Source organism: Protopterus annectens, chromosome 5.part0, assembly GCF_019279795.1.
Source record: "Protopterus annectens isolate FY-2018-M chromosome 5.part0, PAN1.0, whole genome shotgun sequence".
NCBI lineage: Eukaryota > Metazoa > Chordata > Ceratodontiformes > Protopteridae > Protopterus > Protopterus annectens.
In genome coordinates, this window is record NC_056735.1 from 1,668,979,482 (window position 1) to 1,669,003,404 (window position 23,923).

A 23,923-nucleotide genomic window follows, 5' to 3' on the forward strand; every position below is an offset into this window, starting at 1 on the left:
TCACTGGCCTTTTGTGTCAGTCTACGCTTCCTGCTCACCACACAACATCCTTTGCAAGTGATGATAACTATGCCATATCCCTGTTTCCTATCTTTTGGATTTAGGGATACATAAGCTTTGTGTCTGATGCTCAGGATGTTTAGCTAACTTAGTGGGTAGTATATCTGCATTTGTGATGTTGAACTGGTAATTGTACCTGTGGCTTATATTGGCCTTGGAAAGTTAGACAGTTGATACCATCAACATTTCTTAACTTTATAGTGCATGATCTTCTGAGGGTTGTGAAGTCAGAAATTTCAATGTGTCTCATTACTTTCTAACTTCTTTCTTTAATGATTTTGCAGTACAAACATATGTTGCTAAATTGAGGGAATGAAGTGATCATCAGTACTTTTGAGAGGTACAATTGTGTGAATCTTTGATGTATGAGGCCTTCTACTTAGTAATTGACACATATAAGTCAAATAAGTCTCTGCTGTCACATGTTAATGTAATTTCTGTACAAATCCCCCACCTTTTACTTGCTTACTGGACCAAGTAATGAAATACAAGGATATGCCACACATTCATATTATTAAACAATACACTGCAGGTTCAGGGCTTACCTTGTAAATGCAGCAGTTGCCATAGTTTTAGTTCAGAGCTGACTCTGTCTGATGAAAACAGTACACAGCCAGTACATGGGGAGTTAAAGGTTGTGTGAGTTACATGGCATCAATGTTTCTATATGTATGTGAGTAGGAGGAAGGTTTTAGGCCCCTAGGAGGTAGGTGGTGAGTCAGTGTATTATGCATTGTCTCTTAGCCAATGCAAGGGCATACTGAGTGCAGCTACATCAGCCTACAGCCACAGCAGCTGGTGGTTCCCCCTTTGACTCTTCATCTGCCTCTGGTTGTGGTGACCTTGGCATTGGTGGTAGGATATGTAACCCTTCCCCTTGCTGATCCTGCTGAAGCTGTTTCCTCAAGTTTATGTTGTGTAGCATGACACATACTGTGAATATTTCTATACATGCCCATGGATTGCACTGCAGGACTCCACCAGATGTATCTAGGCACTGGAGTTGTGACTTCAGCAGCCCAAACACATGCTCTATGATATTTCTGGTTTGAGCATGTGCCTCATTATGGCGTTCTTCCATGGGTGTGTGTGCATTTCTGATGGGTGTCATCAGCCACGGTTCCAGTGCATAGCCTGTATCCCCTAGTAAATGACCCTGTGGGATATCCCCTCAACAATCATCTGGTACAGTTGTGAGGTGTGCCATATATGTGAGTTGTGGTAACTCCCAGCGTTGCCAGCACACGCATTCAAAATGATTCCCTTGGCATTACACATGACTTGGAAGTTGGTAAAGTGGTAGCCATTTCTTTTTATGTAGAGTCTACCCTGTTCCTCGGGTGTTGCCTTCATTTCTATATGTGTGCAATGCACCCAGCACTTCAGGGTAGTGTGCTACAAGGTAGAACTCCTGAATATTTCTGGCCCTCTCCTCCAAACTACTGGGAAAATATATGTGGTCACTGGCATGTTGGAGCATAACATTCAGGAATTAGTGGAGGATCCTGAATGCTGATGACACCCCCAGCATGTCTACTGTTGGTCTCTGAAAGGTGCCTATATCTAAGATTATAAGGGCTACACATACCTTTGTCTCCACTGTGATGGGTTCCCCTTGTTTGGCTCTGGCTCTGAGTTGAGGATGACAGAGGTCAACGAGTTCCTATAGTCTTTCCCTGCCCACCCTGTAGCGCTCTACAATTTCCACATTATGTATGTTGTGAAAAGTTAAATGGGGCCTGAAAACTCTTCTCCTGCTCAGCCTAGGCCTATTGCCAGCAGCAGCAGCACTGGCTTCAGCCTGTAGCACATACAAATGAATTAAAGCAGCAGCAGCCCCTAACATTCTGTCCACATAGACTCCTTTCCATGGCTGTATTCCAAAAGGTTTGGATTGGAATTCACAGGAAAAACTAGCATGGAGTCTACACAGATGCTTTATAGCTTGTTGAATAGCTCCACCATGTTAGATTAGTTGATTAGCATGCAGTTCAGCTGCTTATGCTGTAATTAACATGCCACAGTGTTACCTTGTTTAATCAGGGGTGCATGCCTCTACACAGTGCTTACTGTATCTAAAACTTGCTGCTACCATAGCAGAAAATGACTATGCAGAGTTTATTGAATCCTCCTGAAAGTTTATATATCTTCTAAAGCTAACGTTCCAGAGGCATTTGGATTGTACTGCCAACTTATTGATGGCATTTATACTCTGTGGCAAGACAATAAAGATGATTTAGATCTTCAAAAATATATGTGGAGAACATTAGCACCATAGCACTTTCCATATATAATTTGCACTTTTAATATGTGTTTTTTTTTATATGGAAAGCTTTTAAAAAGATGTAGATTCACAAAAGGAAACTATTCACAGGAATCCATTGCTACATGCACACTGATATTTTGCATTTCCAAATGCTGTTACTTCTCACTGGGTTCAAATACTATTGATAGTGAGTCAGAGACCACTAGTTTGCACTAGGGGAGGATTTCAGAAGCAGATAATATTCTAATGCATTGAAACAAATATGTCTTTCTGAAGTTCAAAATAAAGAATATGCTTAATATATGCCTGTGAACTAGCAAAGATAACAAAAGTCCATATAATTTAAAATATTTATTTATTTATTTATTTATTTAATATTTGTTTACCGGGAAAGTCTGACTTGGAACGAGACAATTTTTAGAGAAGGCCCAGGGAGAGACGCTCCATATGTATGTCTTTGTTATGTGGGAAACCAGCGTACCCGGTGGAAACTCACACGAATGCAGGAAGGACATGTAGACTCTGCACAAAAAGCACCTCAGCCAAGAATCAAACTGGAGAACCTTTTTCTGTGCGGTGACAATGCAAACTGCTGTGCTGTCCAAAAAGATTTCCATGCCGAAACCCAGAACTGGGCAAAGGACCTTCAGATCTTCAGTTTAATACTCTCCCAACTGCGCTATTTCAGCTCATTTAAAAAAAGCATCTCTTAGGGTGATTATTAATAAGACTTGGAAAATATTGCATGGTTAAAATAAGAATGAAAAGCATATTGATATTAACCAATAATCTGAACCAATTCTTAATAGTAGTTAACATATTTTTCATGATGCTGGAGTTTTCAACAAAATAATATATTGAAAAGCAAGTCCAGTTATAATAATTGCATTACTTGTTCATAGATTACATTTTATACATCCTACAAAGTGTTTTAACATTCATTGTTTTGCTGACAATAGTATAAATGGAGTAGCTTCTTACGTCATTTGTTCTGTGAGATAGTGAGGAAACTTAAAAAAACAGAATAAAAAAATACAGAAAGAACATTAGCAATGGTGGTAAAAAGAATGTCCTGCCCGAGCATTATCTCTCATGCTTCAGTTGCACATAAATGCAACTTTCATGTGCTAGAGTCTGTTTTTATGAATAAAATCATGAATTATTTAAATAAGATTGATATCTGTGAGTATTATTTACATTTTTTAAATGCTTATACATTTCCTTGTTTAAACGAATAGTAGTCCTTATATTAAAAGTCAGATGACCTATATGCTTCACCTCAATACATTTGTGATATTTTATATTGGTTTTTTTCACTGTCAAAGTTTGTCTTGAATGCAGTAAAACTAAGTACTTTTGCTGTCTTGTCAGAATGGATATGTACACTGTGTTACTTAAGTCACAAAGATAATTCTGTAATTCAAAATACACAGAAGTAAACTAATATGAAATTCAGCAGACATCAAAGAAAAAAATATGCAGATCCATAAAACTTCAAACTGGTATGCTGTTGTTAACAGCATATAATAATTAATATTAATGAGTACGAATGCATTGCAGCATGAAATTGAAACCAATGTTACTGCCATTTTATTCCCTCTAACAATCTCCAAACCTTTTTTTTTGTTAATATAGTTTGATTAATTTTATATGAACTCAAACATGCCTATGTCACAAGTGATAATTCAATAAAGGTGTTTGAAAAAAATATATATAATCATTTCAAAAGTCATATATTGCTTCTCCTTGATCATAAAGTAGAAAAAAATAATTTGACTCACCTTAGTAAAATCATCTTTCCATAGCTACCCTGCATTCATTTTACCAGGACCAGAATGGCATCTATAGACTGCTTTAATTCAATTCATTCAATTTTGCATAGCACAGCTGTGCAACACAACTTTCCCAGATGGCTTTAATTCTGTGATGCAGAGTGGCTGGAGTGCCTTCTGTGTGGAGTCTGCATGTCCTCCCCGCGGTCAAGTGACGTTTAAAGACATGCAGGTAGGTGCGTGCATGAATGGGTGTGCCTTTTTTGAAGGTTGGGCGTCAGGCTGGCAACTCGACACTGTAAAAATCCACTGCCAATCATTAGCGGACCGGAGTTCCACTGTGGCAACCCCTAACCAGGAAAAGCCAAAAGACAAACAACAACAGAGTAAAATCTCTAGAATGTATTATTTCTATGACACAAAGCACAGATGCACAACACAGAGTTCAAAATAACATATTCAGCAATGCAATATCACATGTTGCTTTTCCAATAAGAAAGTAATTTACGAATTCTGTATATTTTTTTCTCTGTCATCATGACATGGAATACAATATATTCTGGCATCACTCAGTAAACTTTTCTATTAATTTCTGTATTATTTCTATCAGCCATAAAGTCTGTAGTCTATATTTGTTCGATCATGCAGAGCACAGCTGTTTTGGTGCAGCACTCTTTTGTACCATATGTGATGATGTGAGGTAGCGCCAGCTTTGCTAGAGAGAGAGAGAGAGATAGAGAGACTAGGGCAGTGCATGTGTAAAATATGCCAGCATAGCTAGTTGGAGTTTTGTAATAAAATTATCAGCCGGATTCACTAATGGCAAATTTCCATGCAGGAACAGTGCAACCGCTCCTGCACCAAAAATGGTTGCTTTGCTGGTGAAAACCATGCAAATGAGCTCTATTAGCGATCCAGCAAAATGGCTTGTTCCATGCTGGAACAGTGTAGCTTGCAGAAATGAATTTGGTTGCTAAATACATTTCTGCAATCTACAAAATGGAGCTATGTCAGTGCTCCAGAAAGCATGTATTAATAAGGGTTTGCATGCCAATGGCCAAATATATGTTACTAGTTGTACACACTCACTGTCCAAAAGTCAATATGTGTTACTGTCTGAAAGCTGGACAGGCTATGAACAGGGGTCCATACATAGAAACAGTACACAGGTGGAAAAACTCTACGCAGTGCCTAGAAAGTAACTATGAACTGCACACACCTTTGGAATTAAATATAGAGATTAGCATCACATTGGCTGTCTGCCTAATATGGAATACTGGTTGTCTGCCCAACCACAGTTATAAAGTAATGACACACTGCTGATGTCCACATACAAGACAGGAGAAGGAGAAGGTCCCAGTCATATCTGTGAGTCAAGTCCCATAAGCTTCCATATCACACATGCACTCAGTCCACCACCCCCCACAACAGCCACAGGTATTTCATCAGTCATATCCTTGCTGTTGGGAATGATGCCAGAATCAGCACACGTTTTTATGGAATGCACACAGGATGCAACATGCTGACATGGCGTCCCATGCAGGTGTGTGCCTAGCCGTAGGCAGCACCCTGCACACATCCAGACTGATGCATCACTATGAACTAGAAGGATTGCCAGGAACACCTCACCCACTTGCCCATGTCACCCCAGGGAAATCCACTGGCTTGCAGCCTGGTAACATATGAGTGACAAAATGCAGTGGCCTACATCACTCTCATGTGGCCTACAGACCTCTGGTAAATGTCCATGGTTCACCCATAGTGCCATCATATGCTTTACCCATAGTGCCATCATATGCTTCACCCATAGTGCCATCATATGGAATGTCATAGGGTCCCAACTAAAAACATAACACATTAAGCAGAAAACAAATGCAAGGCCATGCTGACAAATGCCAGTAGCATGCCTCTCCATGTCCTAGTGCAAGAATTGTGGACCAAGACATAAATACTGCTGTGATAAATGTCAAACTATAGAAATATGTCTAACTATTGCTACCATACTGTTGGGAAAAGGATAGAATTACTGGGGGGGGGGCATAAATACGTGGATACTATGGAGTGTATGAAGTCTGAAACTCAAATGTCTGCTCATACTTCCCCCTGACTGCAAACCCATGAATGCATAACCACAAACCTGCTTGTAAACCACAATGTGAAGGGAAATCCACCAGATATACGAGTCCTGCCTTTGGATAACCTGGCCAGATCTGTACAGTTGAGAGGTATGCCCACAGCAGAATATGGCCATTCAGTTAAGTTGAGAAATGCACAAGAAGGGGATCCCCAGCAAGCTTAGCTCCCACACTTAGATAATGGATCCCTACTGCAATACAGAAGCTCATACTGGGCATAGCCCTACACTTAGAGAATGGATCCCCACATTCAATATAGAAGATCATACTGGCCATGCTCCTACACTTACAGAAATAAAGCCCATGTCTGACACCACAGTGGACCATAGATATCTGTTATCTGCAGATGTCCTTGCACACACACCAAAATGTAAACTGTTTGGTCTTCACACACACACACACACACACACACACACACACACACACACACACACACACACACATACACATTGGACAGAAAAACCCACAGCTAGCTATAGGTGGCAGATATGTGGCAAGTCCCCATCTGTTTTGTGTGATACGCACACATATCTAAGGCCAACATACTACAATAATTCAAACATACACACAAATACAGATGGGGAAGAGAGACACAGACAGTGAGAGAGACAGTACCATTATGAAGCCTTTCCCATCCAGTACACATCCCATAGTTCCACTCCACACTATCTGCTGATGTATGTCACCTTAGATGTACCTTCGGACATGCCTCAGGTCTGTAAGCTCAATAGTGCATGCAATAAATCCATAACTTAATAAAGCAAATAAGAAGATAGGGAGGGTTTCAAATCTCGGTCCTGGCAACTGTGTGTGTGTGTGTGTGTGTGTGTGTGTGTGTGTGTGTGTGTGTGTGTGTGTGTGTGTGTGTGTGTGTGTGTGTGTGTGTGTGTGTGCCTGTGTATGTGAAGGAATTGCTGTTTTACTCAATCCACACCCAGTACATATCCCATTACCCAATATCAGAACGTGCTGCAGTCAGTCACTGTACAAATTCCTTTTGTTAGCCCTCAGCCCTATAGGCTCTGTTCTGCTTCTGATAATTGTGTAACAGTAGAGTACCAATAACTATTTATGTAGCAATCCTAATCACAGTCCTGTCAAACGGAAAGGTGTGTCTGTTTGTGTGTTTGTTCATAGCTTAATGATTTTGAGGCCATTCCCACTCACTCTTTTTTACATTGCCCTCTGTTATCACTGCTGCTGATGTCATTCACCGTTAGGGATACCTTTGGTCAACTCTCAAATATGTAAGCTTTGTGATGCATCTGATAAATGCGTAATACTAAAGTGCTGTAAACTTGTTAGGTAGGAGTTCTAATCTCAGCCCTAGCAAATGTAAAAGTGTGTTTGTTTGTGTGAGAGTGTCTGTAGTTGTAGAGACATGATTTTGAGCCCATTGGCACTTACTACACTTCCCTTTCCCTCTTTTATCCCTGCTGCTGATGTCGCTCACCTTTAAAGATAACTTTGGACAGCACGCAAATATGTAAGTGTCATGGCGCGTCTGATAAATGTATAATACTGTAGTGCAGTAAGCAGGGATTTGAAGCTCGGTCCTGGTGTGTGTGTGTCTCTGTCTGTGGTTGTGTAATTAACATCGTGATCCATATCCATTGGGTGTGGGTTTTGCTACACTTTTGTGTGATCCACCCAGCAAACTACCAAATGTCCACTGTACAGGGTCCACTTTTATGGTAGCTGTGGACACTCTTCAGTCCTATAATCTGTTTGTCATGTGATATTACTGTAGAACAATATGGAGTCCAAAACAAGATATGTGGCCCTTGTAGTCCCATGATACAATTCCACACTCAGGAATCATAGGCAAACACCTCATCTATTTATTAATCCCTATGTCACTAAGTGGTCTGCAAATGGGCTCACAGATGGATCTCATGGTGTAAAAGCAGTGGACTACATGTCAGACTGCAAAACAGTCATGATTGGTGACAGATTGCCAAAACAGTCATGTGTGGAGTACCACAGGTTCTTGTCCTGTGTCCAGTCTTGTGTGTTGTGTTTGGCTCTGATATCCGGACCAACAGGAATGAACTGTGGTTAACAATGTTTTCAGACAATTGCTAATTAGGGGGGAGTGGTTGTTTACATCCCCACATTATGTTAACATCCTGCATAAAGTTGCCACTGACACCTCCACCTGTTAGAACACTGGCCTTAGTCTCAGTGTCAAGAAATGTGTCCCAATCCCCTGTTGAATCAATGTGTTGTCCACAAATGACCACATTGGTGGTAGTCCAATGGAGAGAGATGTCTTTATAGGAGGTCTGTGAACACAGCTTGACAGCAACCTCTCTTCTGACCACCACACTGCCACTGTGGACAGAAAGCCCTTCCATGTGGCACATTGCATAACTAAGGGTTTGTCACCCAGGAATGAAGAGGTCAATGTCTCCCTCTACTTCCCACTCATTAGGCCAATCAGTAGGTCCAGTGGCCCATTTGCCATGTAACTCATTAGACACCTTCAACAACTGGGTAGGCTGCAATTGTATCTGACATGTATGACCCTAGGCATGAAACAACTGTCTGATATGGAAAGAGCCCAAAACCTCCTAGTGTTCCCGGTCACATCTTGGCTACTTACAAGCAATCCCTGCTTGACTGATAATGCCATGTCTGCCCAGCTGTGTTACAAATGGCACAGCTAGGAAACCACAATCTGTATGCACCACATGCCATAGATACCTCAACAGCATCACCACATTCAACAGAACATGCTTGGGGACAGGTCCATAACCCAGATAATGGCCACATTATGTGATATATGTTGCATACATGTCAATCAAAGCACCTCACTGGCCCTCTTCAAGAGAAATCCAAATGAGTGGATGGTGAATATAACTGTCACCCTGGAGATCACCCAAGTGGCAGTAGTCAATAGATGGCATGCTGACAAATGTCAGGTGCCATGATACCAGTGTACTCACATGCCCTACTCTTCTCATATCTCCATGGACATTAGCCTGGTACACATCCAGGGACACCTGCACCAATGGACCTCAGTACTGACAAATGTGTCTGTGTGCATTACTGAGTATAACAGTGTTTGTGAGTTTGTAAACTTGTAGTTGAAAATACTTTGAGGACCTTCTCACCCACTACACCCCCAATGCTATACTTAGAAAGGGCTGCTGCTGTCCTGCACTGTAAAGGTACCTTGTGACACCCTTCACCCTATGGTCTACCTTGAGCTTGCAGTACCAGCATAACACCGTTCTACCAATGAGTAGTGGTTTACCCTTTGAGTCCTGGCATATGTGAGTATGTGTGTGTATGTGTTTGGAAGTGTGTGTGATTGTGCATATTTGTAGGAGACAGCATTCTGAGGCCCCATTCTCCAAATACACTGCACAGTGCCATACACTACAAGGGATGGTGATGTTTCTCACCTTAGAAGAGCCATGGGACAATCTTCACCCTACTAGCTCTGTGGCACGTGCGATAAATGCATAACAGTGTAATAGCAATAATTACATAGGCAGGCAAAGGTTTGAATTTAATTCCTGGTAAATGTGTGACTGTGGGTTTGTCATACCATTATCATGGGTATGAGTGAGACTATATGCAATGTGGGTGGGGTGCTGGGTGTAATATGTTTACACCATGGTACCCCCAGTACATGTCCCAATGTCCACTGTATGAGGGCCGCTGTCACCATCGGCCATACAGGTAACTGATGACACTCTTCAGCCCAATAAGGCATGTGCTGTGTGCCAAAATTCTGTAACAGTATGGACTGAATGACATCATAGGCAGGGCTGCTAAATGCAGGTGTGGCAAATGTGTGTATCGCTATATCTGTGTTGGTCATTGTTTATATTTCTGTAGCTGATATTATTTCCTGGCCATTCTCACCCAGGAAATCTCCCCCTTGCCATACTGTGCAAGACCAGGAGCACACTTCACCCTACTTTCTTCGTGGCATGTGCAATAAATGCAGAGCACTTGAACAGCAAGACCTAGGTAGGTAGTGGTTCTAATCTCAGTTGTGCCAAGTGTGTATGTTTGTGTGTGTGAGATCAGTACTCTGACTGTGTGTGTCAAATGTGGCCATGATTTACAGTTTTACATCATTGTACTCCCAGCACATGTGCTGTCCTACATCCACGTGACTGATGCCTAACTCCCATCACATGATGTGACACAGACATCCCACAGTTGATGACTGCCACCATCTCACCCAATCGTCTATCTCTGACCTTAGCATAATAACGGTGGGCATCTCCAAGATCAAGGATGTTGCCACACATAGCATGGAGAGTTGCATTTGTGACCCTGAGAATATGTCTAGTGTTAGATATGACATGCGCCTGTGCCTCCATGACAGTCCAAAACATGTGTCTGGTGACACCTGCTGTGGTACTTGTGGCAGGCCATGATGTGCAGCAGTCCACCTATGATCACCCCTGTCCATCCACATGTGTGGAATCTGCCAGTTCTCTGGCTATGGAAGGTGTATACACACTATATCATTATCATATATTTACACAACAAACATGTGTATCATACTCACAGGTAGCATATGGATATATACAATATCCCTGTAGCTGGCCTAGCAGTGGCACAGTCAGTAGTGTTTGACAGAGACTCCAGTGTTTGTCATGTGTGAGTTGACTTTTCCTGGGGTGAGTTAGGGTCCTGAGCTGTGCTCTATGTCACAGCAGAGAGAGGCAGATGCTATGGTCATAGGTGCTGTTTAGCAGGTCATCACTACAGCAAGTCTCGCTCAGACATAAATCTGTCAAAATCCTATTTCCCATTATTAGAAATCATGAGCGGACAGGTGATCCACTGTGGCGACCCCTAACTGGGAAAAAACAGAAAGAAGAAGAAAACACATATTACATTCACTTATATGCTGACTTGTTTCACATACCTTTTTATTGTTTCACACTGCACTGGGTTGTATCAGCAGGTTGCTTCACATCTTTCTGTTTCCCAATGTGGAGTACTGGTAGAAGTATGTTTGGAATAGGCATCTGCATGCTCTTTGTACGTAATGCTCTTGACCAGGTGATGGCCTGTGCACCAATTGGTGTTCCCCACTTGCTAATTGCATGCAGGGCAGCTGGGTAGTTCCTCCAATAGCCAATGTCATGGCAACACTCCTATAACTGAGTACTTAATGTGGGCATTGTCCCTTTGTCTTGGCCATGAGAAACACATCCTGGAGGTGTATGGCTACTGAATGTTACACACAGCAGGTAGGAATAACTTACAACAAGACTAGTAGAGACAGGCCAACTAAATGGTGGAGAAGGTTAAACACGTAGGGACCAAATGTGAGTATTGCTGTTATATGGTGTGAATACTGCTAGTTTTGCAGGCTTTGTGTGTACATGCTCCTTCTACATGGATGGCAGTCTGACAAAGTTATGTGTCTACATAGCTCTGAACTGTAGGCCTATCCACATAATGGGCAGAGGTTTGCCTCTTATGTTTTGTGTGTTACCCAGACAGGTGTTTTCCTTGGCAAATTAGTGGCATACACCGGTCATTGCTGCCAGTAAATGGCAACATCCATATGTGTTTCTGACTTCATATTCCTCAGAATAGAGATGTTGCAACCAACCCTGTAACACCAGCAACTTTCTCAGAGTGTAACAGCAATATATCAAATATGGCCCTGTGTTTGGACCTCTGACCTCCACTTATATGACAGGCTTTGTCCAGTTGTCATGCAGTAGAAGGTTGATAGGTATGGTATATCAGTATTTAGTGCTGACATCCCTGCTATCTTCCCAGTGATGTTGTGGAATAAGACACATTAAGGGAGGTAGGGACCATACATATGAGTGCAAAGGCTGGACAGCATGTAGAACCCTGGACAGTCAAGAGGTGGGTCTGCGGAATACTAGGACATGGCATACAATCAGTCTGTTAGAACATGTGAGAGATATAATTTATTACATGGACACACATTCTATAGCTGTTACTTGCCATACATTTCACCATGGGTACTGTAGGTTACAATGTACTTTTTTGGAAATGGTCTGTTTCCCAGTTTCATCAAACACTTAGAATCATTATGTGAAGAATCAATTTACATTGTATCATTTGATACTGTATCCTTATGGGGTTAACTGAGGAGTGCAACTGAAGGCTGTTTAAGTACATTAAGTGTCAATTGCTTCCTGTATTTCAGGCAATTATGTTTTGTAATGTTATAATACTTGACATCAAAACACAGTAAAACATTTCTGTGTATTGATTGCTAGTTGTCTGCTGTTTTACTAGGGTCTATATCACCACATTGAATGGTGATAAGTTTGAACGCCCTTTGTTCGAACATAAAAGTCTGAAAGCCCTAAACCGCAAAGTTATGGAACATCAACATTTTTCCAGGGGAAAAAATCGGTGGGCCATCTTCAGGGCTTTGCAATTTCCTCCACTGTAGTGCGATCTTGGAGTTTGTATATTTAAGTAGGGGGGGGGGGAGCACAGCCCCCCACAATGCGGGTGTGAGGGCAAAGCCCCCCACTTCAGTTTGTTTTAAAGTTCTGATTTTTTTTTTCATGGAGAAGTGTTTTTTTTTCCCTGGGAAAAAAATCGCTGTTCCATGAGTTCGCTGTTTAGGGTTTTCAGACTTTTAGGGTCAAACAAAGGGCATTCAAACTTATCACCATTCAATGTGGTGACATAGACCTGTTTTACTATCCTCAGTCATTTTAGTTATATTGCTAAGAGGTCAGTGTATGTCTGGCCATTGTGTATGGCATATGCTGATTTTGTAGCAGTGTATTGTGTACTTATTAGATGTACTGTGTAGGGGGGCAGCAGATGTCAGTGGCATGGGTCCCTTTGTATCATTACCAATGTGTTTGTATGTTCATAGACTGGTCCCCCCACTTCATCTGGCATGGTCCAGAATTGTACTAAGGTGCTCTTGGCTCTGACAGTGCTGCAAGTTATTGGCAACTAAATCAGTACTGATTCCACAGTCTTCCTTCCCTATGATAAACCGACTGCACTGCAGACTGTGGTTGAGAACATCATAAAAAAAAGCAGCTCAGATGGCTTAGTGGTTCTATGTTTTGACTATTGTGTACAGGTTCCTGTGTTCAAGGCCTGCAAGGGCTGTACATTTTGTTGCAGGCCAGGTGTATATTATTTCCTTTACATAACATGCCTATATGTGCTGTCATTACAGTAGCAAGGGGTGTGAGTATACTGTATGGGGCACATGTGTATACATGGGTGGTTGGACATGTGATATGCACTCACACATCTATTGTATACCAGCTACACTACATGGAGACACATATAATATACCAGACATTTGGCTATTAAAATAATACTAATTAGTTACCTTTCCTGTAACTAGTCTAGACCAGATACAGAATTTTTGTATCCAAGACTGTATGTTAGCTTCTGATCAGACCATAAACTAATCTCACTGGATATTCACATCCCGACTCCATCCCCTGCCCAGAAAACCACAGTGAAAAACTTCTCTAAAGCAAATTTCACACTCTTCAAAACCGAGGTGGAATCCTTCAAAGCCCCTGGGCCTGTGGAAAATACAGCCCAGAACGCAGAATCCTTTATAAACGCATTCTATGAACACCTTCAGGAATGCATGGATCATTCAATCCCAAATAAAACCAAGACCCAGTCCTCCAAAGGCAGACGTCCTGTCTGGTGGACCCCAGCCATAAACAAACTATACAATAGAAGGAGGAAGCTACTACATGATAGAGCAAAATCCCAAAAAGGGAAGGCATCTTTGATCAGTATTAGCAAAAAACTACAGGCACTCATAAAACCGTCTAAGGCCAGCTTTGAGAGAAAAATTGCACAGGACACTAAGGGTAATCACAAGGCTTTCTTTAGTTATGTTAGGAACCTGGGTGGGAATTCCCAGATATGCTCAGAATTAGTCCAAAATGACAGAAAATACACCGAACCCTTAGACATTGCCAACATCCTAGCTGACAGGTTCAGTGCAAACTTCTCCCCCCACTCCCCACCAAAAGGGCAAATATCTATCTCAGCAGAGTGCTGCCCCCCTGACATCTCAGATGCTCAGGTAAGAGCCGCCCTCTCCAAAGCAAAAAACACAGCATCAATGGGACCAGACGGTGTCCCGGGCTGCGTCCTACATGAACTCCAAGAAGAACTAAACCCAAACATAAAACTACTGTTCAATCTCAGCCTTACTACAGGATATGTACCTAAAGAGTGGCGTACAGCAACAGTGGTCCCTCTCCACAAAGGTGGTGCCTTAACGGATCCTGGAAACTATCGCCTCATAAGCCTGACTAGCTTGGTCTGCAAAGCTATGGAAAGGATCATCATGGACCTCATAAATAAAGATATTGGGGACCTACAGACACTGGATCCTATCCAGTTCGGCTTTGTTAAGGGCAGATCCTGCCTCTTAAACCTGGTCGATTTCTTTGAAACAGTCACCAAGGCCATTGACGAGGGGAAGGTGGCCCACACAGCCTACCTGGACCTCGCAAAAGCCTTCGATACAATACCCCACTCGAGCATTATAGATAAGCTCACCAGCTTAAATATAAACCCCTATGTCACTGATGGGTTGCAAACTGGCTCAAGGACAGAACCCACATGGTTAGAATTGCTGGAGCCATGTCAGACTCCAAACCAGTTACAAGTGGCATCCCACAAGGCTCAGTCCTGGGACCTCTCTTGTTCGGTATATATTTCTCGGAGGTACAGGCCAACACAGAAGGACTGTGGCTGACCAAGTTTTCAGATGACTGCAAACTGGGCCCCATAACTGACTCTCCAGCCGACACAAGCATCCTCCAAAAGAGCCTCATAGAAACAGACAACTGGTGCCAGAGCCATGGCCTCAAGCTAAACGCCAAAAAGTGTATAGTCATCCCCTTTGGCAAAAACAAAGTGCCCACAAATTACCACATAGGTGGTAATCCATTAAGTACAGAAGAAGTAATTAGGGACCTGGGGACCCAAGTTGATAGCAATCTCTCATTCGACAACCACGTGGCCAAAGTGGTTAGAAAAACATTTTATGTAGCCCACCTAATCATGAAGGGATTCACATCTAGATCAGGGGAGGTCATCGTGCCTCTTTACTCATCTCTCATCAGGCCCATAATTGAGTACAATGCCCCTTTTGGGATGTACCTTACCAGACACCTGCAGCAACTGGAAGACCCCAAAAGTACCTCACCAAGAGGATCAAAGGGCTCAAACAGATGCCATATGCTGCCTGGTTAAAGAAACTCCAGCTCTACTCAGTGGCATACCGCCTGCTCAGAGGTGATCTGTGCCTGACGTATAAAGCCATGTCCAACCCAGAATTAATGGACATGCTGCACCTCAGAAAATCCAAATCCCATCGAGCTACGCGCTTGAGAGACTTGAACCTCAGCACTGAAATAAATAGGACATGCTGGAGGGACAGATTCATAACCCAGAGGCTCCCTTCACTCTGGAATAAAATCCCAGTCCAGGTTAGGCAGAGTCCCTCATTGACTCTCTTCAAGAGGAATCTTGATGACTGGATGGGAGATCATAGGTTTACCCCAGGTATCACTTCTGTGTCACTGTTAGACAGAGGCACAGTATACTAACCTCGTAAAAGGGCATAGCAAAATTAATTTAAAATGGGTGGCGAAAGCCAAACACACTCTGGCTAGGCTTATAAATGCCCTAGGGCAGATAGCCTAGTATGAACCTATGAACCTATGAGTGTTGCCCAAGTCAACTCTTCAATGTGTCACTTAGATATGCTAGTTCTCTCCTCTCTTGCACTTTCGATAGTGTATTACTTTAGCACTTTACCAGGTGTCTTGTAGCAAGTATTTTACCACATAAACTTGCTAACAGCACTTAGCGTTCTATGAGGAAACAGCTCCAGTAATTATTATTAATGGCCACCCCTCCAGGCATGTCTACAGGTCAGTTCCCTCTGCTTTCACCTATTAACCTGCTGAACTTGGCCATACTGAGGCAATGTCGCAACTGCCTCATGTACACTGACAACCCTCACCCCTTACCTCTCTACACTCAGACTTGCAAGAAATGCACCTATACATCCAAACTGGAAGCCACACACTCCCCAGCCAAGACCAGAATATTTGGTTAAGAGGAGACAGTCAACACTTGCACCACACTACATGGAACACATAGCCCTCCGGAACACACACCAGCATTCCCTTCATATAAAAATACAAACCACATACCCACCATTGCGGAGGCTCTCAATGAAAAGCTGCACAAACAGCAGACACCTCCAAGGTGGACATGCACTCCACCACCACCACAAAACACTAATCACAAGACCCATATGTCTCTTAAACAGTGTGCCACTCAACCAAAGTGCCTAAGGCAAAACAGCATGGCCAAAACAATAGGCATAGTTGACTTGATAGTGAGGAACAGTGGTGTCCCACTCACTAGGTCGAAAAAGGAGAAAGTGATAGTCAGCTGGCTGTTGGCACCAGAATCCGCCATATAACACACACACTGAGGTCCCCCAACAACAGGTACACATATGACTCTGTCATTGTACATGTGGGTGTGAATGTCCTGAGACGTACCTCCCTGGACTATATGGAAACAGACATGGAGGAGCCCGCCGACTATGTAGCCCCGATGGGTATGACCCTAGCCCTGAGCAGCATCCTACCATCACCCAGACTGATACCACAGTACAAGCTGAAAATGATTGATCTCAACAATTTGCTACATCTCTGGTATCATATTAAGGGGTTCCACTATCTGTGCACCTGGGATGACATGTTTGACAGACCATGATCCTTTGTCACAGATGTCCTGAATCTGTCACCCCTGGGCTTCCAGATGCTGGCCAAGGCTCTTGCTACCCCTACAGTGGCTTTTTTAGGCAGTGTTCCAAAGACCACATTACCACTGCAACAGCTACAAACAAATGTAATCTGATGATTATGGTGCTCAACACTAGAGGTCTACATTTAAAAATGCACTCACTCAAAGCAATCCTTAAACTGGAGAACATCAACATTTGTGCTGTAACAGGGAACTGGTTCAAGGCAGTAGGAAGAACACCCGCACTACCAGGCTATCACTCATTCCACACCTGTCTGGCGTGGAAGTTGGACTGTAGTTGCAAGGGTGGTGGTATTTCAATATTCATAATGGATGTGCACACCTCCAGACTGTTAGCACAACATAATGCAGCTGAGATACTTCAGGTGCAGCTAACATTGGTTAAGACAACAATACAGGTTATAGCCTGCTGTAGGTCCAGAAACATGGCCCAAGACTCACACTCCCCATTCCTAAGCACCCTGGGGAATATTAGGTTCCAACCTAATACTCTCATACCGGCCGACATTAACTACCCCACCATTAAATAGAAAAACTACTCATGTACCAATACACTTGGCCAATGCTTTCTGGGATTCATTGATTCCAATGCCCTGGACATGCTCGGTCTTACTCCCACTAGAGGTATCCACATCCTTGACCTGGTAATTACTAACATGGGCAAATGTTACTCTACACCAATAGTCAACTCCTCCCTGGTTAGTTACTAACACAAACAAATCACATTGGAAATCCACATCCCTGCCACCACCCCACAAAGGTAACCGCCATGAAATCTTCTCCAAAGCTAACTTTGGGAACATACAAACAGAGGTGACTAACTGCATGGCACTCATGTAGATGGAGACTAGTTGCATGACCACAGAATCTTACACCAATGCACTGTACGAACACACACTCAAATGCAAAGATCTTGCCATACACAATACAACCAAGATGCTCTCCTCAGAAAAGAGGAAGCCAATCTGATGGTCCCCTGCCATAAAGAAACCCTACAAGAACCGGCAACGAACTTGAAAAACAAAATAAAACCAAGTCCAGCAAACCGAAACTCCAAACCAAGGCTCCAAACCGTAAGGAAACTCTGGAAGTAAATTAATCCAAGTAGTAAGGGCTAAAAACAGACATTTATTTAAGCGCTTTTCGTCTACTGTGAATATGAAGACTTCTTCAGAAAACAGTTTACAAATGAAAAAACTGCCATTTAAATAGTCAGCTGTCAACAATCAACCACATTTTTAAAGACATAGTAAGATAAAATAAAACAAAAGTAAGCTAAAATGAAATAAAGTAAAATAAAATTTTATTTTATTTTACTTTATTTCATTTTAGCTTACTTTTGTTTTATTTTATCTTACTATGTCTTTAAAAATGTGGTTGATTGTTGACAGCTGACTATTTAAATGGCAGTTTCTTCATTTGTAAACTGTTTTCTGAAGAAGTCTTCGTATTCACAGTAGACGAAAAGCGCTTAAATAAATGTCTGTTTTTAGCCCTTACTACTTGGATTAATTTACTTCCAGAGTTTCCTTACGGTTTGGAGCCTTGGTTTGGAGTTTCGGTTTGCTGGACTTGGTTTTATTTTGTTTTATAAAGAAACCCTACAACAGAAGGAGGTACTTCATGCGAAATAAGGTGAAGTCCCAAGTCTGGGAATACTCCCTTATCAGCCTCAATCAAAGGTTGAGATCTCTCATCAACACCTGTAAAGGTAGCTATGAAAACATGATTGCAGTAGATAGTGAAAATAACCACAAGGCCTTCAGTAATAATGTATAGAATCTCCACAGCACAGTAGCATAACCCTCAGATTATGTATGCTTGTATCTGTTAAGGTGGTGCTTTCTTTTGGCTTCCAGACATTCACTCTAGAATGCACTACGGTGATATTTCTGTTGATATATGTTAGCAGGAACAGTGTTACTACAACAACCTTCTCAGCTTATTTACTCACATAATTTGGATATGTCTCAGTTGTCATGCCGTTGTCCCCCCACTTTGTCTGGCTTGTTCCAGATTCATTGCACTACAGGGCTGTGAGCATACCTCTCCACTGCCAGGCTGTTTGAAGACTGTCCAGGTGTTTGGCCCATACTTTGTTACTGTTCCACAGTTTCTTTGCATTTCTCTGTGTAATACTGTTATGATGCAAGGATTTATGTCAGTGAAGACTATCATACATGTCAATTCCCATCCCCATATCATTCCGACAGTTCTGCTGATATAGTCTCTGTTGCTGTACAACTGTTCATTTATGACAGCAATATTCTGATTATGTCCGTATATGTGTCTCATTTCCCACCCTTTGTACAGCCTTTGTTCATTAGTCTTGCACTAAGAGGTTGATATGTATGATTCTGAGGTATGTCTGCACTGCATGTTATATGATTACATATATATATATATATATATATATATATATATATATATATATATATATATATATATATATATATATATATATATACATATATATATATATATATATATATATATATATATATATATATATATATATATAGATGCATAGGCTCATAGGTAGATGCTAGGCTATTGGCCCTTGGGCCTATATAAGCCTAGCCAACAAGATTCCCTTGCTTTCGCCACACAAGATAAATAATGTCCGGTGCCCCTGTTGAGCAGACACACAGAGGTGAATCACAGGGTGGGTTTCCTATTTACCATACAAATGTCACTATTTATCTTAAAGAGGGCTAATGAGGAGCTGTGTTTCACATACATGGATAGTTTGTTCCAGAGTATGGGAAGTGTTATAGACAGTTATCTATCCCTCCAGCATGTTCTGTCTATTGTGGTGACAAGGTCTAGCTCCCTGGAGCATGCATTGTGGAGGGACTGGGATTTCTTTACTTGTAGCATGTCCAACAGCTCTGGGTTTGACATGGCTGTATATGTTAGGCAGAAATCAGCTCTGAGTAGGCAATATATGTATGTATGTATGTAAGTATGGAATATATGTCTAGTTTGTTTTAAATATTTTGTGCTGATGTATGAGTGGCTTGAACGGTCATCTGTATACTGCGTGTACCACGTGGAGTTGTAAGCTATCCCACTTCTGTGACTAGGAGCTGTATCACTCGTTAATTGTACTCCCTCAGCTTAGAGTGTTATTTTCTAGTTAGTTTAGTAACTCTTACACTGCGGTACACATTTTGTATGGAACCTCCCTGAAAAATGGGCATTCCCCCGTAAACCTTTTAGTCGTGGTAACAGTCACTATATGACCGCAGGGAATTAGAGCATCTTATCTACCTCTATCCAACTACAGGTTGTGCGTGTTTCCTGCTAGCAATCTTCCACTATGCTAGGAAATTGTTTTAACCTGGGAGACTCCAAGGCACTAGTTGCGTGTCTGAACTGAATCACCCTAAAGATTCCAACTCCTTAAGCACCAATGAACTCCCCTCAACTGTAATGTCAAGTTACTACACACCTCCTCTGGGAACTTTATGTTGAGTAAAGCTTTATGGAACTCTAGTTCTTTAAATATTTCACTTCTCCCGGCACTATTAAGGTCACATATAACAATAGGTTTAGTGCTCTAAATACCTCCCTGTCTACATCTGTGTTATATACTTCCTTGCTAACACCAGTGCATCGTCAAGGGTGGAATAGCAGTTACTTATACAACGTTAGTGGGCACACCAACTCTTAGCCTCCTTTTCTTTTCTTTAAATTAAATAACAGTGTGACACATACAATACGGCTTTAGAGCCTGCCGTGTCCTAGCAATGATGTTAGCATAGATCTGAGTTTGGTGGAAACAGCTTTAACCCCCTTTGTTGATAATCTAAATTCCTCTGAGGCATATATTGAAATGGAGAAAGGCTTGCGACACCTCAGATTTATGTGGGCAGTAATACAGGTAGTCTTCTCAAACTACTAGATATTAACCTTTTGACTCTATATGTCTGAATAAGTTGACTATCTTATAAGCTATTGTTAATTATGCTTTAATGGACTTGCAATGCTACTGCCTATTCCTGTTTCTTTTATGGCTGCTAATGATGAACTAGCTTGAATGTTATATCTCAAAGTTCTTCATGTTGTAAACAGTCTCAGTGTCCTATAGCTCACTGTTTTATACTATTTAATAACCTAGTAGAACAAAGTTGTGCTTCGTAAAAGCACTCTTAGCTAGACTGTGTTCTGCTACTTAGAACTCTGCCTTACTTTTTGGTTAGACTGTGCCTTGTGACTGTGTAATGGTGCCTCTAGACTCGGATATTGTATTCTGTGTTGCTATATATCTGAAATTGCTTTAATGGATGCTTAAAAGCGTGTTGGAATGGAAATGCTGTGTTACTACCTAAGTCTATGCAAATGACTGCTTCTTACCCTTCATTTATTTTTTTTCTTATTTCCCCACCATTCCTAGGTTTCAAATCTTCTATCTTGTAACAAGGTTTTGATACCTCTACCTACCTGGTGAAAAGGACCCCTGCAAACTATTCTAAGCATCTCTTCATATAAAAAGAAACTTGCCGCTCGGTTTTAGGAACCCCGCTACCAAGAAGGCAAGAAAGTATGTGTTATCTTAACCTAGCAGTAAAGCTGAACACTGGCTTAAGAACTTGCGTATCCATTGTGGTGCTCTACCTAGCCAGGATACCCAGCAGCCATACCCCCTCTCTACCCCTTAATATTTATACTTTCTCCTCTCCCTGGGCTATCTCCCATAATTGTTCATGGAACCTTGTAATTCTTTTACCTTCCATCTCTGTACTCTAGCTTTGGTTGCTATACAATTTGTGGCCACTGGGTGGCACCCTGAACTAGGCTATTTCTTTTGTACATCTACCTTTTCTCCCCAGAATTGAACCTAATTAAAGATCAGATTCTAATCTAACAAAGAAAGAAGGAACTTTTTTCCTGCCCATTCTTTACCACTCTTTCTGCTACTTTCCACTTTAATTGCAATCAGCTACCCCTCACCATCACAACCACTGAATCCTTCTCTCCTCACTTAACTGTACCAACTGAAAGTACCTCAGTAGACAGTGCTTACAGATTGTTTCTGCTGACATTTTTCAGTTACTTGTCTTAACCCGCTCCGTTCGCCCTTCGGGCTCACTTTGCGACCCTACCCTACCCTCAATTTCCACCCACCCCCAGTGCAGCTAGCTTTATACTTCTGATACCACACCCCCTCCCCTAATCAACGTATCACATACCTCTGCCAATTAACTACCCATCCCCACCCACTACTACTTCCTTTAACAACTTTATAGCTTTTATATCCTCTCCCTACCCTTTGCACTCTAATCATCCTTTTTAATATCTTCGTACAACTTTCCCTCCTACAGCCACCTCTATTTTATCTTATAGTATACTCTTCTCTCAATCTTTATTCTTCCTGTAATCCTACTCTTCCTAATGGCCTCAATACTGAAGACTACATACTCAAACCTGCTACTCTTAACTTCTATCCTAATTTCTCTTACTATACCCTATACTCTAACCATTTATGAACATTATTCATTTACTGAACTTCACCACCCCCACCAACAAACTCAATCTGCTTCTCACATTAACACCCTCAACCATATAAATATAACCTCCACTTCTATCTATATACTACCAAAATATCATAGATCCAACCATGTTAGTTACTTCCAAAACAAGAAAACTTTAAATAACTATTACAAAATTCTAAACATTATACAAGCACCTCAACAACACCCCTATTAGATTGTGACATTCATCCAAACCCTGGCCCCAATAACAAAATTGCCAATGACCCACTCAATCCTACTTCTCATACTATAACTATCACAAAAAGACCCGCTAACTCTCTCCTAATAGCCCACCTCAACATTTGTAGCATTAACAATAAAATTTCCCAACTTCATGCACTCCTAGAGGTGCACTCATTTGATATCCTCTGTATTACAGAAACTTGGCTAAAGCCCTCAACTCATGACCATGAAATTACCCCTCCTGGATACAACATCCTGAGATGTGACCGCAACGACAAAAGGGGTGGGGGTGTAGCCATTCTCTATAAAACAGAACTTCAGGTCACATCCTTCAATGTGCTCCTACCCTTAGATACTAATGCAGAAATCCATACTGCCAAACTTCAAATTAACAACTGTAAATCTATTTACTTAATTTACTCCTATCTTCCCCCTGGTAATAATATCAATATTTTTGAAAACATCCGTAGTTGCCTCTCTACTCACCTACCTCAGGAAACCATAGTGCTAGGTGACTTTAATATAGACTGGGCCACCTGTAACTCCCCTAATTCTATCGCCCACATAGGTTCATAGGTTCATACTAGGCTATCTGCCCTAGGGCATTTACAAGCCTAGCCAGAGTGTGTTTGGCTTTTGCCACCCATTTTAAATGAATTTTGCTATGCCCTTTTTCGAGGTTAGTATACTGTGCTTCTATCTAACAGTGACACAGAAGTGATACCCGGAGTAAATCTATGATCTCCCATCCACTCATCAAGTTTCCTCTTGAAGAGAGTCAATGAGGGACTCTGCCTAACCTGGACTGGGATTTTATTCCAGAGTGAAGGGAGCCTCTGGGTTATGAATCTGTCCCTCCAGCATGTCCTATTTATTTCAGTGCTGAGGTTCAAGTCTCTCGAGCACATAGCTCGATGGGATTTGGATTTTCTGAGGTGCAGCATGTCCATTAACTCCGGGTTGGACATGGCTTTATACGTCAGGCACAGATCGCCTCTGAGCAGGCGGTATGCCACTGAGTAGAGCTGGAGTTTCTTTAACCGGGCAGCATATGGCATCTGTTTGAGCCCTTTGATCCTCTTGGTGAGGTACTTTTGGGTTCTTTCCAGTTGCTGCAGTGTCTGGTAAGGTACATCCCAAAAGGGG